Below are 16643 nucleotides of genomic sequence, written 5' to 3'. Positions count from 1 at the left end.
CTTCAAGAGCTTTTGAAAATACGAAACAAAAACATGGCGAATTTCGGTATATAATTTTGAGGGGGTCAACTGCTAAATCTATATATAATTTTGGCACATAGAAGAAGTATAAACCCCAAAAAAACGTATAAAAGAAAGAGAAATCTTTAACTTATAATTTCTTGGAAAAATAAAAATATCATAAGAAAATTAAAACGTATTGTCACCATAACACTGTTATCGGGAATAAGTTTGAACATTGCTTAGAATTGGTCGATGCATTGCTGAAGATTATTCTTTAGAGGGGTGTTTTGGAAGAGGTGGAGAATCTGTTTGACGAGAAATCGTGTTAAGGTGGAGATTGTTAGAGTTGTGATCTAATTTCTTTTTGGATCAGGCCATGAATTTATTGTAGTTCGGATCAATTTAAATCCGTTTGTTACTATAATTCTTCTTCCGTTCCGTCTTTATGTTTATCAAAATAAATAAATTCAATTAGAATAAAGTTTCTTCCTATACAAGTTTCCTTTTGTTTTATATCCATATAAGTAGGAAGTAGGGAATAGAGTTTTTTATACGAGAGTGTAAACAGTTGTAAAAAAACCTCGTTTTTAGTGAAATTTTCTTCTACTCTACCAATAGTTTTTATCTTTTGAATTTTTCACATAAATCTTAATGTTCTTTGTTTTTCTTTTAGATCGTGATTGTTTAATTGTCATTAATTGTTTCAATAATTACAACAAAAACTTTAAAGAATATCAGAACAAATTCAATACGGTCATTAGAAATTCAAAATATTCATCATTTAACTTTGTTACAGGTTACATTGGAGGGTGAGAGTGTAAGTAATGAGAAATATGAAGGATTTTATTAAAATTTTATTATTTGCAATTTTTTAAAAATATAATTTTAAAAATAAATTATAAATTTTCATATGTTTTTTTAAAAATATTATGATTTATAAAAAATAAATTACTTTTAAAATATTAAAAAAAGTATTAAAATAAAATTTTAATTATAATTGATGGACCAAATAAAATTAAAAGCTAAAGATGTTACTATCAACTATTGGATTGATTTAATATCAAATTAGGTTAATCTTTTAATAAAATGGAGTCTTCTTGTCATCGAATTAGTTTGAAATGGAGTTGAAGTGGACAATGAGGAACCGAATATAGTTAGTAGGGATTTAATTGATAAAATATTAAAATGTTAAAGGTTGATTTTTAAAAATTAGGATCATATTAAAATAAAATGTAAAAATTAAAGGTTAAATCTAATATTTTATATATTTTATCGACATCATTTATAATTAATTTTTAAATAAAAATGATCAATTTTTTTAAGTTACGTGATTATTTTATAATTTTTTATAAAAATTAAAAAAGATATTGCGTACATAATTTTAGGGGTAAGCAAAACTTGATTCGAAAAATTGATTTTTTTTATTTCGAGTCAGCCCAAATTATCGATTTAATTTTCGAGTTCGAGTTGAGTTGAAATTTGTAAATTTTGAGTTACTTGAAAAATAAAAAAATTGGCTGACTATTTTGATAGTTTTGCGATTTAGTTTTTAATTTCCTTATTCTTTCAATTCTTCTTTCATTTTAAGTTCATTTTTCACCAAATTTAAACCAAATGCTTCTAAACCATAGTAGAATACCTATGTAATTTCAATTCCTCTTTTTTAATAATAATTTTTAATTTTTCAATTTAGTCCCTCAACTTTTCATGATTTTCTTATTTCTTCAATTCATTTTTCATTTTAAGTTCATTTTTATCAAATTTGAACTACATGCTCCTATTGACTATAGTTTTTTTTCAAATTTTTTCTTCCCATCAATTTTTTGACTCTTTTATACTCTTATCAATATTTTACCCTCGAAATATATTCTTGCAATAAACTATTGTAAATATATTTTATAATTTTAGATTGTATTTAATATATTAAATAACATTATAATATGAAAATAATATAATATTATGGTCAGAGAAAATCGAAAAATTAAAATCAATCCTTATAATAATACTATAAATAATTATAATAAAATTTGTATAAAAACTCGAATAACTCGACTCGACTTAAAAAATTGCAAGTTAAGTTCGAGTCACAAAATATGACTCGTCAACTCAAATAACTCAAAAATTTTTTACTCGACTTGACTCGATCGAATGCTCACCTTTACACATCTCATCCTACGTTTGTCCATCTAATTCAACAACGTAAACACAAAAATATAATTTGTTATTACTTGAACCCAGATCACAAATTAAAAACGAACATCTTGATTCAATTTTCAGCTATTTAGATCTCAACCAAGATCTAAATAGTGGTCTGATCCGTAATAGTGTTCATTATATATCAATAGCGGTGACATCCGAAATTGTTATTATATGATCGTGATACGTATAATCACTGTAAAAATATATATTATGTCTGTAATCGCGATAAACCTAAAATAATCAAAAACGTGATCGTACTCACAATCACAATTTAAATATCTTATCCCAATGTTTACGCAGAAGAAAAAAATATAAGAATTTTATCTTAATGCACAAAATAAAAGGATCTGGACCCTCCAGCAAATCAAAATGTCATTATCCGTTGGATGATATCTGAGTGGGTGTAACGAACGAGTAACCGAATCGTAATCCCAAAAATAGGCAAGAAAACAAAACGGAAAATCCAATGTCTAAATCACCTGATCACCCCCACTATAACGGTCCCTTTTTTCGCCTCGGAATTATTTTTTCTTTTCATTTCCTTTTATTTAATTTCTTCTTCAAATTCAAACACATTTCACTTCTCTTTTTGTTTTTCTCAATTCAATTCAACTATTTTACATAACAAACACATTTAGCTTCATTCCCCCTCCCCCGATTTGGTGTTATTTTGGGTCCTAAATGGATGATTTCGGGATGCCAAGCGATTTCGATTTCAAGGGGCTGAGCCTCATCGACGTCTCTTCCGAAGATGACTGCCTCATCGGTTTTCCTTTCTTCGATTCTATAAGCCCTCATTCTTCAGGTTTCTCATTATTTTATGATTCCATTCACATTTCATCGGAAAAGTACACTGTTCGTTGTTCTAATAATCATGTTTTAGAATTACAGTGATCGCAGGTTTCTTCCTTCAATTTACGAATAATTAGCTCCAGAAAATCATTGATGTTAAGCTCATTTTCATGTTCCGTTGGCTTCTCTAACTGTTCTTTTATACCAATTGTTTCCAATAATGCTTCAAATTAAACAATTTGATCATTTTTATTTTTATTTTCTGAAAGCAATTTCTCATTGGAATTTGCTGTTTTTTCGCAAATTTCTCATTAACATACATAATACGGGGACTATTTTTCGAATTTCAACTAACAAAAGATGATAATCCTCGTTTGTTTTTGCATGTTAAATATGAAAATCCCGTTTTGTTGTTGCAAAACCTTTTTTGTCCTGTCTCTTAACAAATTGGATTTTGTGTGCTGTTCAGGGAAGGGAACTGAAAACAAAACTACTAGGTTTAGTTTGGATCCCGGCAATGTAGAAATCTCATCAGGCTTTCTTGAAGAAGCTGGAGAGTTAGAGGAACCACCAGGTTCTTTGGAACATGACAAGAGAAAAAATAGAAAAAATAATTTACGCAAAAATTTTACATGGGATAACGCTTTCTTTGCTAGTGCAGGTACAATGCTATCAATTTTATATACACTTAGCAAGTTATGGTTTCAAATTATTTGTTTTGATATGTTTTTGCATGATGTTTTTAGATTTTTTTTCTATGTATTTTCTATTGAAAATCCATTTTCGTTCTCCTAGAATTTTATAAATCCATCATTTTCTAAAATTTTAGAGGCTCTCCCCGTACCATAAAATTTTCGTTCCTGTTTTTAGGTTTTCTCGAGTCAGAGGACTGGTCTAGCATGGTAGGAGGCAATGAGAATGGTGAAATACATATATTGCCTGGGATTCAAGAGGACGTAAACGGATATTTTGAATCATTAATGACTTTGGAATTGTTGGATGGTGAAACTCTGACATTGGAAGATCCCGGAGCTGATTTGTTTGAGGATATAAGAGCTTCAATCCAGGAATTTAGCAAAACTCCCAACACTGCAAATTCTAGTGTCAGAAAGGTATTAACACTCAAAATAAGTAAATCGACAAATGTCTGCCACTAGAAATTCATTACTGGTAACTTTGTTGTGTTTGTCTGCTGACATATTTTCTCGAGTTATTTCTGTTGAAGCACAAAGCGGCCCCAAAAAAGCTAAACATTGGTCTGCAAGAAGCTGGGAAAACATCAAAGCAGGTTTCTGTCTGACCGCAAAAATTAACTTTTCTAGTTGAGATAGAAATAATTTTATTGAACAGAATGTTCTAAATTCTAAGAGGTTAGGCTGGATTGTGTTGTTAGATTCACTGCAAAATCTTATTTGTTTTTTCCTCTAACTGGCCTGTATAGTCTGTTACTAGAAGTGGAGAACCAACTTCATCTCTTCATAACCTGCCAAAGGGACTAATAAGCCGGGTAGGTTCCATTCCCACTATACCAACCAGGTCCAGAAGGCTTTCCTTGGGTGATAAGATTGTTAAAATGGGAAAGGATGCAAGAAGTGTGACTGGTAATTCAAACAACTAAATGTTTAGATCAGCTTGGTCGAAGTAGGAGTTCTTGCCATGTTTTCTGTTTCATTAACACTGTTTATTTTAATTGTTAGGTAGAGGGACCACTTTGTCAAAGACTCCTGCTTTGGGCAGTTCAAGATTTATTGTGCCTAGGTCACTATCTTCCAAATCTTCTTGCTCGTCCCCAGCCTCCAGCGCAACGGAGCTGATAAATTATTGTACCTTGCTTGAAAGTTGTGCCAGTATTTTATCGGAGAGAATTGAAAAGCCTTCATTGAATTCGATTAAACAAAAAAATGACCCCAGAAAAGTTCACCCTTCCTCTGGCTACAGTATCAGCAAGCCCTACAAAAATGTACCGAAAGGTAAAAATCAAGCAGGCAGCTCGAAGCTCTCTTCCAGTATATCTCCTGCTAACTCTACCACTGTAGAGTCCTCAGAGTCCGTAGCATCAATCTCTGCTGCTAATCAAAGGTCTAACAGCGTAAAAGCTAGCATGGTACTGGCTTCCACAAGGGACTCGCTACAAATTGTGATGCCTACCAAGATCTGGATTCTAAGAACCATCCTATAGGCCAGTGTTCAGTGGAAGCTGGTGTTGAGGTTACTGGTGTGCTTGATGGAAGTGTAAAAAAAGTTTCAGCAGAAACTAGTGGTCCCCTGCATTCTGCTTCGATGAAACTCTCAGGCCTTCGATTGTCATCACCAAAAACTGGCTTTGATGGGGTTAATCCTTATTTTCATATAATTGCTGTCTTTAACCTTTTTTAAGAATAAGCAAACAGAGATTTCCATATGAGAACCTTCAGCAGGAAAGAAGATAGAACCTGTCTAAGTCTATTCTATAATGAAAATCTAAATGAAAAAAGTAATTGCCTCCTTTTATTCTGTTTAGCTCAAATTTGCTTTGATGACGAATGCAGGTAAGATCATCAGGTCGCAGTACAAATATGAATATGTTGTCTTATTCCGGTGTACCTGGTGGCTCTCCTAAAAGTGGAGCAAAATGCACCAGTCCTACTGGAAGCTCAAATAGTGCAAAGATAGGAAAGCTTCAACGTGTTCGAACCTTTACTGCTATCCAGAGCCCCGACTTTGATGTTAAGCAAACTTCCTCCCTTGTAAGATCTATACCTTCCTTGTCTAATCAAAAGCCTTCAAATGCTGCAACAAAGGTATTGAGTGCTCCAAGAAACAACCCCAAAAGCAGCACTGTCACATTTCCAACACTTCAGAATAAATCATCTCCTAGAGCTTTTAGAGAAAGTGACTTAGAGGACCAGGGCGTGGGTGGTCGCATAAAGGATACCAAGATTGTTCCTCTTGATGGAGTACTTCAAACTGCTGATAATTTAACTTCCATGACCATGGAAAAAGCTGCTGAAAAAGGGTCAGACAGTGGACCATACTGTAAGACTCGTACTCTTTCCCTTCATAACACCAACCAGGAAGAGGCTCCTGTCAAAAACAGTGGCATTATGGAAGTGGATATAAATTCAGACACTCATAAAGAATGCATTTCTGATTATCATTTTGCTCATGGCCAAAAGGAGCTTATGAATAGTTTGTCAAACCCCACTGCGTGCTGCCCAGTGTCATCTGAAATTACTTATGGCTTGAGGAAACCTTTCTCGGTCAAGGATTCGTTTTACAATATTGATGCACCACTTGAAGGTTTATCAGGAACAGCACCGGTGGTAGACAAGACAACCGTATTACAGATCCCGGAGAGCGCTGTGCCTGAGAACAGCTAAGTGGAAAAATCTTGTGCAGGTTTTTCAAGGTACCTTGGTATGGATCTCTCCCAATTTTTCTTGTTGGGAAGTTTGTAGACAAAAAGTGTTGTAGATTCTATGTTACACCCTTGTAGGCTCATCAGAATTTTATACTCTTATCCATCAATGAGGGTTCCGGACTCGAATTACACCATGCTGGAATCCGAGTTTCTAAGTTTGAGTAGGTAGTGTCTTGCGGAATGCGTCTCATAGTTTTTTTTTTTCTCTTTCTTTATTCTTTTATTAAGTTTGGCTCATGAATTATAGATTGGTGCCCAAATCCTGAAAATGCACTACAAGCAAATTTGTATTTTATAGTACATTTTATGCCAAGTTTGCATAACATGATTTTATGTATATATATATATATATATAAAGTTTAAATATTTGTAATTTAATAACTTAACTTTAAAGATCGATTTTTTCCGTCACACCCCTGTTATCTCCCTAACAAAATATTTTGGTGACATGTTATTTTTTTTATTAATTTCTGAGTTGCCACGTATACTCTTACTAATATTTTAGTAATATTATTATTTGAATGTTTTCTCATTAAATTAGACATTTCATTGGCCACCCTCTCTCGACAGTAACCTCTATCAATGTTTCTCCGCCAATAACACCAAAATAAATCTCTCAAACTCAAAACCAACATCCCTAAATCAATAACAACTCAATTGAACCTCACCATCACCGGATATCATTTCACTCTTCTCACTCTCTCGATCACCTCTAATTGACCATGATTGAACCCCTCACATGTCTGAGAACCATTTCAATCCTTCGCTGTCAAACCAAACACAACCCCCAACATTATCTTACCACCGTTAACCGTTATAAAACTCAATATCCATGAACTAATACATGTTGACTAAACTAAGACCCCACAAATCATGAATCAAATATAATATCATAGTCATTAACGACAATGAAAGAAAAAAGAATATTCTATTTTATTCACCGGTTAATCAATATTTTGTGATAAAAGGGTGAAATTTTCATAGTCAAAGAAAAAAAAGGAAAAATAAAAAAAAAAGAGTACCACCGATCATGTTTTGGATTCATAGAGCTCCGACAAATTACACAACAAATCGAGTGGCGAAAAGATTAGCAACAATGAAAAGACTACTATATATTAATTTGACGTTGAAATAATAGTGTAGGAAAATTGTAACCCCCAGACCGATGGGGGTAGCCCGATCCGATCCGGGAAGTCACATTAGGGCCACCGGAGCGACCCACTATAAAAATAGCGGAAAATTAAAAACTTTTTATCAGAACATGTAAACTTATAAAAATCAGTTTTCACTATTTAAAAATAAAACAGATTTCCAAACTCGTATATAAATCAAAATACAATTACATGCCCCCTAATCACATGTACCATACTCTGCAACAACGCCGAACGAACTCCCTTACTGAAGTCAATAGATGCACTGGTACAATTCTTTTAACCTGAAAAGGTGAGTAATAGAGTGAGCTTTGGAAAGCTCAGTAATACAGAACTACCAGAAGATGCTGATGAACATGCAGATACAGATAAACGTATTTTTCCTTATTGATTCCGATATTCACAGATTTCTTTGGCTGAGCTGAGGTTCATTGATATCGCAGGTAGTGACAGATAATATTCATTTCAGATAGAAATATTTCGGATGTCTAGGTTCAGGAGATCAGAACAGGTTTTCTAGTGTGTTCCCAAAAACTATGTAACTTTTCAGATCTTTTTAAAACACATATATATATACCCCCATCCGTCACGAACAAAATGTATAGGTTCCCCAGAACCATACAACCCCGTCACGAACAGTAAGGCCCTGAGCACAAAGCCGAGGAGCCTCCAAGTAATCTTCCTCCAACATTACCCCCCCAGTAAAACATGTTCCGTCCATAAACGGATATATCAAAAATCAAAACATAATTCAAGTCAAGTATCATATCAGAATCCATATCATGTATCAGATTAGAATCCATGTCAATATCAGATCAGAATCCAGGTCAAGTATCATAACAGAATTCAAATTTGAAATCAGATAAAATATTCATGTAATTAGGGAACACACCAGAGTTTACAGGTATTATTTAGAGGTACTGTATCAGGCAGAGAAACACAATTCTTCAGTATGTCGATAGAATGTTGGAATTTAGAATCACTATTGGAAGAGTTCATTAACTGACAGAATCATCAGTTATTCAGAATGTGAATTATCAAGATATTATTTTATTCGAACAGTTTTCAGAAGCTGTACGTAATTAGAAGGGTATTCAGAATCCTTTACATCCATGTCAATTGATTGGATAATCGAACAACTTGAGAACGAAGATTCAGAACCTCAACAATCTATGTTGACTGATCAGTTCATTTTCCTTCTAGGGTATTTACTCTTTAATACACAAATTCTTGTCCGCAGACCATTTTCGGAATCATCGCTGAATAAATCTTCCAATGTTTTTATTTCATTTCCACGCTTCCACAATATCATAAAATGATGACGTACTTGATTAATTTGTCATAACCCATTGTAATTGTACACTACGTAAACTCATCAGAATTTCCAGACTTATCCAAATCACTTATTAAATCCTCAGTCATTGAGGTTACCTAGTTCATTTAGCAGTCATGTCCATTCCATTACTTCAGGATTTTCCAGAGTAATTCAAACGTTCCTGAATTTCAGATACATGTTGTACTTCCATTCCATTCAATTTGGTCTTCGTGGTTGATTTTGTCGAACAAACATCCAATTCTTAGTACTGAATACGATCTAGAGCTGAGCTGAATACTTCCAAAATTTATCATCGAGCCAAACTTGAGAAGACGAACACATGTTCTAGTAATATCTATGTCATTCAGGTATTGACATAGCTTTAGGGTTGATCTATTCACTTAAATTGTTTTCCATTACCTTTAAAGGTAGTTCAATACCTATGCTTACTTGGATTCCTTAATTAATCCAAGACATTTACTTAATTTAGGCCATAAGGGTATTTTGGTAATTTTGATGTTCAGTTTTATTCCATTCATTTCAGAACTCGAGGATATTCAATAATTCCTAAGCTTGGTGATATTCTTGGGTCATTTCCATTACAGGGGTATTTTGGTCATTTTACAGATCTACGGTATTTCAATCTTTCCTTCCATCCGATCTTATTATTTAATTCAATCTTATCATTTACTTCAGTCCTTTCGAACAATTCTGACAACAGAATACCCCCGATAAATTACTCTTCCAGTATTTACTCATTATTCGAATATTTTCAGGTCAAGTGCCTTCTCAGATTTTACAAACGGAATATCAGGAATTTTCCTGCACTAAGTCAGGATCTTAACAATTAAATCCGCACTTAATCGAGTTAAGTACGAATCCTCTAAGTATTTTCTCATTCAGAGTCAACTAAGACTATTCTACCTCTTAAGGGTATTTCCGTAATTTCTTAACAAGATAATTTCGATATTAGCTCTTAACGAAATAATATAATTTCCAAATAAAACCAACATTTCTTATGCACATCAATATTTTTATCAGATCAATATGTCTATAAAATCCTCTTATCTAACTTTCATATTCAAATCTTGTCTTTTATAACACAAGGGTATTTCGTAATTTTACCCTACCGGACTATTCTCATAATTTCTCATCCAAATACCTTTAACATTTAACCTTTGATGAAATAAATTGTAATTTACAAATCCATGTCTGATTTCTTTATCACTATTCACAAACTTGTAATTTAATTCTAACAATCTTTCAATCTCTTATATTAGACATTCGATCTGTATTCAGTTACAGAATTTCTACCACATTCATATCGAGTGAATAAATTATTCAAACTCCACAAAAGTGACCAACATTATCTTATTCATGCATTTACCAATATCAACATGTTCCATAAAGCATAAAGAGGTAGTAAAGTATTACCTCGATTTCCGTGCAATACTGATCGACCATAAAAATTCCATTCGAACACCTTTGATCTTTAATTCAACTTCCAATATTTCCTCGGATCCATATAAACAGAAATTATATCAGAAAAGGAGCTTAATTACGATAAACGGATCGAATCGGGTGATAAATCAGTGAAAGACGGCTTACCGGGTTCGAATTTGGCGAAACAGACTTCGGATTCGGATTCAGGACGTCGAAAGCATAAAATATGACTTTTCGGAAATTTGGAATTTTCGGTCAAAATCAAAGTCAACGGGTTTGACCGGAAATTTCGAGGCCTTCGGGTTCGAATTTCGAAAAACGGACAGCGGAATCAGATTTGGAACGTCGAAAAATGTCAGGATAGGTATACTCGGTCGAAGTCAAAGGTCGTTTAATGCCCGATCAAAGCCGGTCAAAGTTTTGGTCAACAGTGGTCAACGTCGGTCAACAGTCAACGGTCAACGGGTCGGGTCGGGTCAATGGGTTGGGTAAACGGGTCGGGTCGGGTCAACGGGTCGGGTCGGGTTGTGACCGGTCAAACCGGTCAATTATTGACGAAAACCGGTCAAAACCGGTCATTTAGACTATCCCCACTCGCAGTGGCGGCGCGTGGGGTGCGTGGGCACTGTTCCGGCAGCGTTAAATTCACAGAAAAATTTCTAAAAATTATTTTGAGCGATTTCGAGATACTTACAAAGCTCGGTTCACAATTTTGAACGGCGGAGAGCTCGATTTCAACGAATCGGAAACTTTGACCGCTTCACCTCCTCACGCGTCGCCGTGGACGGAGACCAAGGATGACACCGGCAAACTCGAAACGATGCAACGAACACGATGGTGCGGGAGGTGTCGTAAACGGATGATCCGATCGTCGTGAATCGATGAAAAACCAACTAAAACCGAGTTATTACCGACGATACTTCCGACTGAAATTCACGACGAACGGTGATGATTCACGACGAAAGGTTTGAGGGGTTTTGTTCCTCGGTTGACAACGAACACGATGGTGGTTTTGGCTCGTCGTTTGGAGGTCGGACGACGAGTAGATCGGAGTTCGAAGTAGGGAGAACGGGAGAGGAAAACTGGAAAATTTTCCAGAAACATACGGGAGTCTGGGGTTTATAACATCTCATAATTAAAAATGGCTAAACCAAGAGTTTAGCCACTGAACTTCCTGCACTTCTTAAAACGGTATGCCATCTTTGAAATCTTACAATTTAATCCCCAAATTTCTTCCAAATACCAATTAAATTCACCATTTTATAATTTCTTAAATTTAGCCCCTAAATTGGGGTGTTACAAAAATGATCAGAAACAAAGAAAACCAAAGAGTTTCATCCTAGATCCGTCAAAATTTTTTTAATGAAAATGACGTCAGATTCTTGTTCGAGATATAAAAGAGTATGTAAGGGAAAAAAAGGTTTTAACAATTACCATCAATGACTAACCCGAAAAATGACGTAATGATCGACGGTGCCAATCGATCAGATTTTTAAATATATATATATATATATGAAAATGATTTATTTTTAAAATTTAAAATTATATTTTTTTGAAATTTTTTCCTTCATCAAAAATTTTTTATAACCAAATATTTATTAATCGTGGTTGTATTTGTAAAACTAAAATTTATAATTTTTGAGATCTAAAAAATTGAATTTTCAAATATTGTAATTCTTTTTTATCAAACGATGTGATTTAAGCGCTTGACTTTTGTTTAAGAAGTTAAACCCAATTTTAAAAAATACATTCAAAAAAATTATAGTATCAATTTAATAAGAAAAATATATCCAAACTTAAATAAAAGTAATCGAAACAATCTTTAACTTTTAATAATGTATCAAGTAATTTATATAGTACAAATTCAATATTTATAATATGACACGTACTAAAAATAATATTTAATTTATTTATATCCATTTTGTTTTCAATTCAATGAACATAATAAAAATTATTTTAAATGAAATTAATAGTAAAATACATTTTTATTTACAATTAAAGAGTCAAATGAGATAATTTATTTTTATTTAGCATGTCACGTCACATCTTTAATGATAGATAATGACGTTGTGTATATTTATAACAAAATCTAAAGTTTAATATCTATTATATAATTTTTGAAAGTTTGGCATCTAAAAAGTTCATTTTTGATATAATTCAATGGTGAATATCAATATTTGACATAAATTTTAAATTTTTTCACATAATTGGACTCAAATTTGGGTCTTAAAGTTCTCAGACCTCAATCTTATTGTTAAGTCAATGTCTTATTAATAATTTGATATATTTTAATAAACTGATTAATTATTTTTTAAATTATTATATTATTTCCAACATTTGATTGCTTTAAATTGATAATTTTTAATAAAAATATTAATTTCATTTGCAGTATTTGCTACCAATAATATCTAACAAAGACAATCTATAATTTTAGTGTGTATGCATAAATTTCGAAGATGATATCTAATACAATTGTGATTTTTGGGAAAGATTTGTTTACTAATTTAAGCACGTAATGGGTTTCTTAAATATCAGGGGCAGTTTGATTTTCTTCTCATCATGCCAATCTCTTCAATATCTCCGTTTTCTCTTTCTCTGCAACTCAAAGCATATGGATAAAGAGCAAGAAGCGATGCAATTCGTTGGGTGCTTTGGCATCTTCGATGAATCCTACAAAGTCATCATTGCATGGAGAAAAATCTTCGGCAAGATCACTTTATCTTTAATCCTTCCTTTTTCATTCATCTACCTTGTTCACATGGAAGTATTGGATCTCTTCTTCAGGAAAATCATGTACAACGAAATAGAACTCTACCGTACTCAATGGGGCACTCCCAAATATGAGAAATTAGCCGACCTTATCTCCGATGAGTGGGCTTACTTTTGGCTTTTCAAAGCTGCCTACTTCACTCTCTATTTCATCCTTTCGCTTCTTTCGACTGCTGCCGTCGTTTACACCGTCGCATGCATATATACAGATCGGGAACTCACCTTCAGCAAAGTCATCGGCGTCGTTCCCAAGGTCTGGAAGCGGCTGATGGTTACTTTCTTATGCATTTTAGTCGCCATATTTTTCTACCACCTTTTAACATGGGCCGTTTTGTTTGTTTTCGTCGTTTTAATCGGAGGAAGCGATTCGGGTTTGCCGGTGTCGATTATTTTAGCCGTTTTGTACTTACTGGGGCTTTTGTATTTGACCGTAATCTGGCACTTGGCTAGCGTCGTCTCCGTTTTAGAAGAGGCCTACGGTTTCAACGCGATGGTGAAGGGCAAAAACCTAATAAAGGGAATATATTGGTGGCGGTTTTCATTTTTCTGATACTGGGAATCGCCGCCTCCGCCCTCCAGTGTGCATTTCAGACGCTGGTGTTGCAGGGAAGTGACTCCGGCATGAGTACTAGGGTTGTTATGCGATGATTTGTTTGTTTGCATTCCATGTTGACTCTCTTTGATTAGTTATCCAGCCAGTGATTTACTTTGTCTGCAAATCTTACCACCATGAAACATCGATAGATCTGCCTTGTCGAACCACCTGGACGTTTACCTAGGAGTATGTTCCTTTAAAGGCCAAGGATGTCCAGTTAGAGCAATATCACGTTTGATAAATGGTTGAGTGCTTATAAATTGTAAAAGTTTGTCTTCAAATTTATAGCTGTAATTTTGACATGTGGTGTATTTTCACCTAATCCACATTGGTGATTATAATATGAAATCAATTTTAATTCATTCCATAACTCAAAAAATAATAACACCATCGTTACCATCATCAAATCTGCCTCCATTAACTTTTCCGAACTAAAATACCTTATCTTAAATACTAAATCAATTGACAACAAATACACCCTATAACACAGTTGCTTGAACTCGTAACCTTTAGAGATAACAACATTCTCTTTTAACACGGGGTCTACTTCATGGATTCTCAAATCAAAATATTTACAGAATTGAGAATATTTTTGGAAAATGATCAATCTAATATTTTAAAGGAAAGAAGCTGAATGTGTCAGCAGTTGCCGTAATAATGGCCATGAGTAGAAGTGTGCGTTGTTGCAGCATGGAATGTGATTATTTATATGTAATGAATCCTGTAGGGTAAAATGAATGATCTCAAGGAGAATTTTGTTGGTTGAAGGAAGTGATTGAGACATGGTGGTTGGATAAATCCTTGTGTCTAGTTACAGGTTCTCTTGTAGATATGCCTAACAATTAAAACAATAGCAGTTAAATCGTTGGGTAATCTCCTATTCTGGAACTGTTATAGCAATATAGCTTGGAACATATGTAATGTGGTAACACAAAACAAAGACTTTTTCCTTTTGGCCCTATGGCCGGCTTTTGCTTTTGTTTTTGGGCGGTTGTAGCCATCTGTCTTCCTGTTCTTTTTTATTTCTTCTTATGTCCGTATTGAGCATCTCCATAACACACAACTCTGTTTCTAATTCGTTCATTTGGTGGTTTAAGGCATTTAGATTATGATATCATCGGAGATAACCGAAGAGCAAGATGAAGAGAATCCTTATTCCATCAACTCGGAAGCTCAAAAACAAAGGATCAGATGGATAATCCAGCATCAGAAATCCCTGTATCGGTCTTCATCAGAATCGTCTTCGAGTTCCTCGGTTTCTTCTTCTCGACGAAGCAGCAGTTTACTAGAATTGATGAAAAGTGGAAGCACATCTTGAAGAGATTATCGAAATGGAACACACCAGTTTATTAACTCATTTCCAGGATTACAGTGGCTCACCAGTTCTAAAATCTATACCATTATGGGGAAGTGATACAGATGGTGAAGTAGAAGATCCATGGACATCAATTAAGCGGATTGGATCGTTAAATAACTTCGAAACCGGTAGCCTAACCGGTTTCGATTCGGATGATAGTTTTAAGGAGAAAGAATCTAGTAGATTCAACAATAGGAAAATAAGAAATAGTAAACAGAGATTGACCAGGAAAAAGTCATACAGGAAGCTGCCAGGATTTAGATTGAGACTGAGATTCAAAAGACTTAGGATTATGATTTGTGGTAGATTGTTCTAATTTCACTCCATTCACATTTGCAGTCAAAAAGCAATGATTTACAGATAAATTACATTTACAGTATATGTTTCGAATAAGCTGTATAGTTTCAAGAAGTGTATGCCTGTTTACATAGAACACAGTGCTCTGATATTATCTTCCCATAACACTTGCCTCTTCAATCATTAATTTGCTACTTTGCTTGTTCCATAGATGAACTCCATAACTCTTCTCATTTAGCTGATGCAGCTTAGCTTCGATCCATTTCGAATCAGTCTGGTTCTTCGGCATCTTAAACAGTTTCCCTATCTTAATCCAATCAACAGGATAAAAGGCCATAGGTGGCAAGATAGTGAAATTGTAACCCGGTCTGCCTTCAACTCTGTGAACTACCCTGGAAACCATATAGGGTCCATTATGTCCCCATTGTTACCATCAAATGTTAAAGCAAATTCCTCAATGAACTTGAAGAGTAGAGGATGGTTCATATCGAATACCAGCACAGCGTTGTTCAATCTCGTCCAGTTCTTCGACGTCGAATCGACGCTTTGAGCTCCTATAGTGTTCTTCAACGCTTTGAAACTCTTCACCACTATGAAATCGGTATCCAAGTAAACGCCTCCGTACTTGTACAAGACCGCAAGTCTCATTAAATTGGATAGATTCTGAGCCAGTGGGATCACACCGGATCCTTTTACCACTCTGGATGTTATCGAACCAAGCTTCGGCCGTGTGTTCTTGAGCAAAAACGGCAAGTCCGGTGTCACAGCCCGAACTTTGAAGCCTCGATCGAGTAGTGGTTTAAGGACCAAGTAACCCTGGGGAGAGTCCATGGTTCTCGATAGAATCATCAAGCAACCATTGGGATGGGATTTGAAAACACTTCCCACGGCTAAGATTTCTCTTCTACCAAAAGACTCTACACTTGAAATCCATGTCATGAAGAATTGCAGCTCGCAGTCGCGGTTAAAGAACTCCAGGACTCGACCGTGGAACTTCTCCGTCAACTCGTCTGACCAGAAAAATATCGGATTCCGGAGTTTTCTCCGGATTCTCCCTGAATTTGATCTTCACTATTAGCTTCAACAATCATATTCCTTTGTGGGAATAGTCAACGATATAGGAAGAACACCCGAATTCATTCTTCTCATAAACTTCTTATTCTGCATCAATTCGGAATCTTCTTTTCAGTGAAAGCATCCGATTGCAGCGACACGTTAGAGACCATACTGTACGCAACCTGAAGAACGAGAAGGGAGAACAAGATATAGAGATTATAGGCGATTTGACCCGGCTAACTAGCCGTACCAAAGATTTCATGATA

General features: G+C 34.6%; 1 pseudogene; it reads right to left on the bottom strand.

Moving 5' to 3' along the window:
* Nucleotides 1-15259: 15259 nt before the first annotated feature.
* LOC120146825 lies at nucleotides 15260-16389 on the bottom strand (annotated as a pseudogene).
* Between the last annotated feature and the right edge of the window lie 254 nt (nucleotides 16390-16643).

This window comes from Hibiscus syriacus, unplaced genomic scaffold (assembly GCF_006381635.1).
Source record: "Hibiscus syriacus cultivar Baekdansim isolate YM2019G1 unplaced genomic scaffold, ASM638163v2 tig00110931_pilon, whole genome shotgun sequence".
Lineage (NCBI taxonomy): Eukaryota > Viridiplantae > Streptophyta > Magnoliopsida > Malvales > Malvaceae > Hibiscus > Hibiscus syriacus.
The sequence above is the reverse complement of the archived record's forward strand: the minus strand, read 5'-3'. Positions and strand labels throughout refer to the sequence as shown.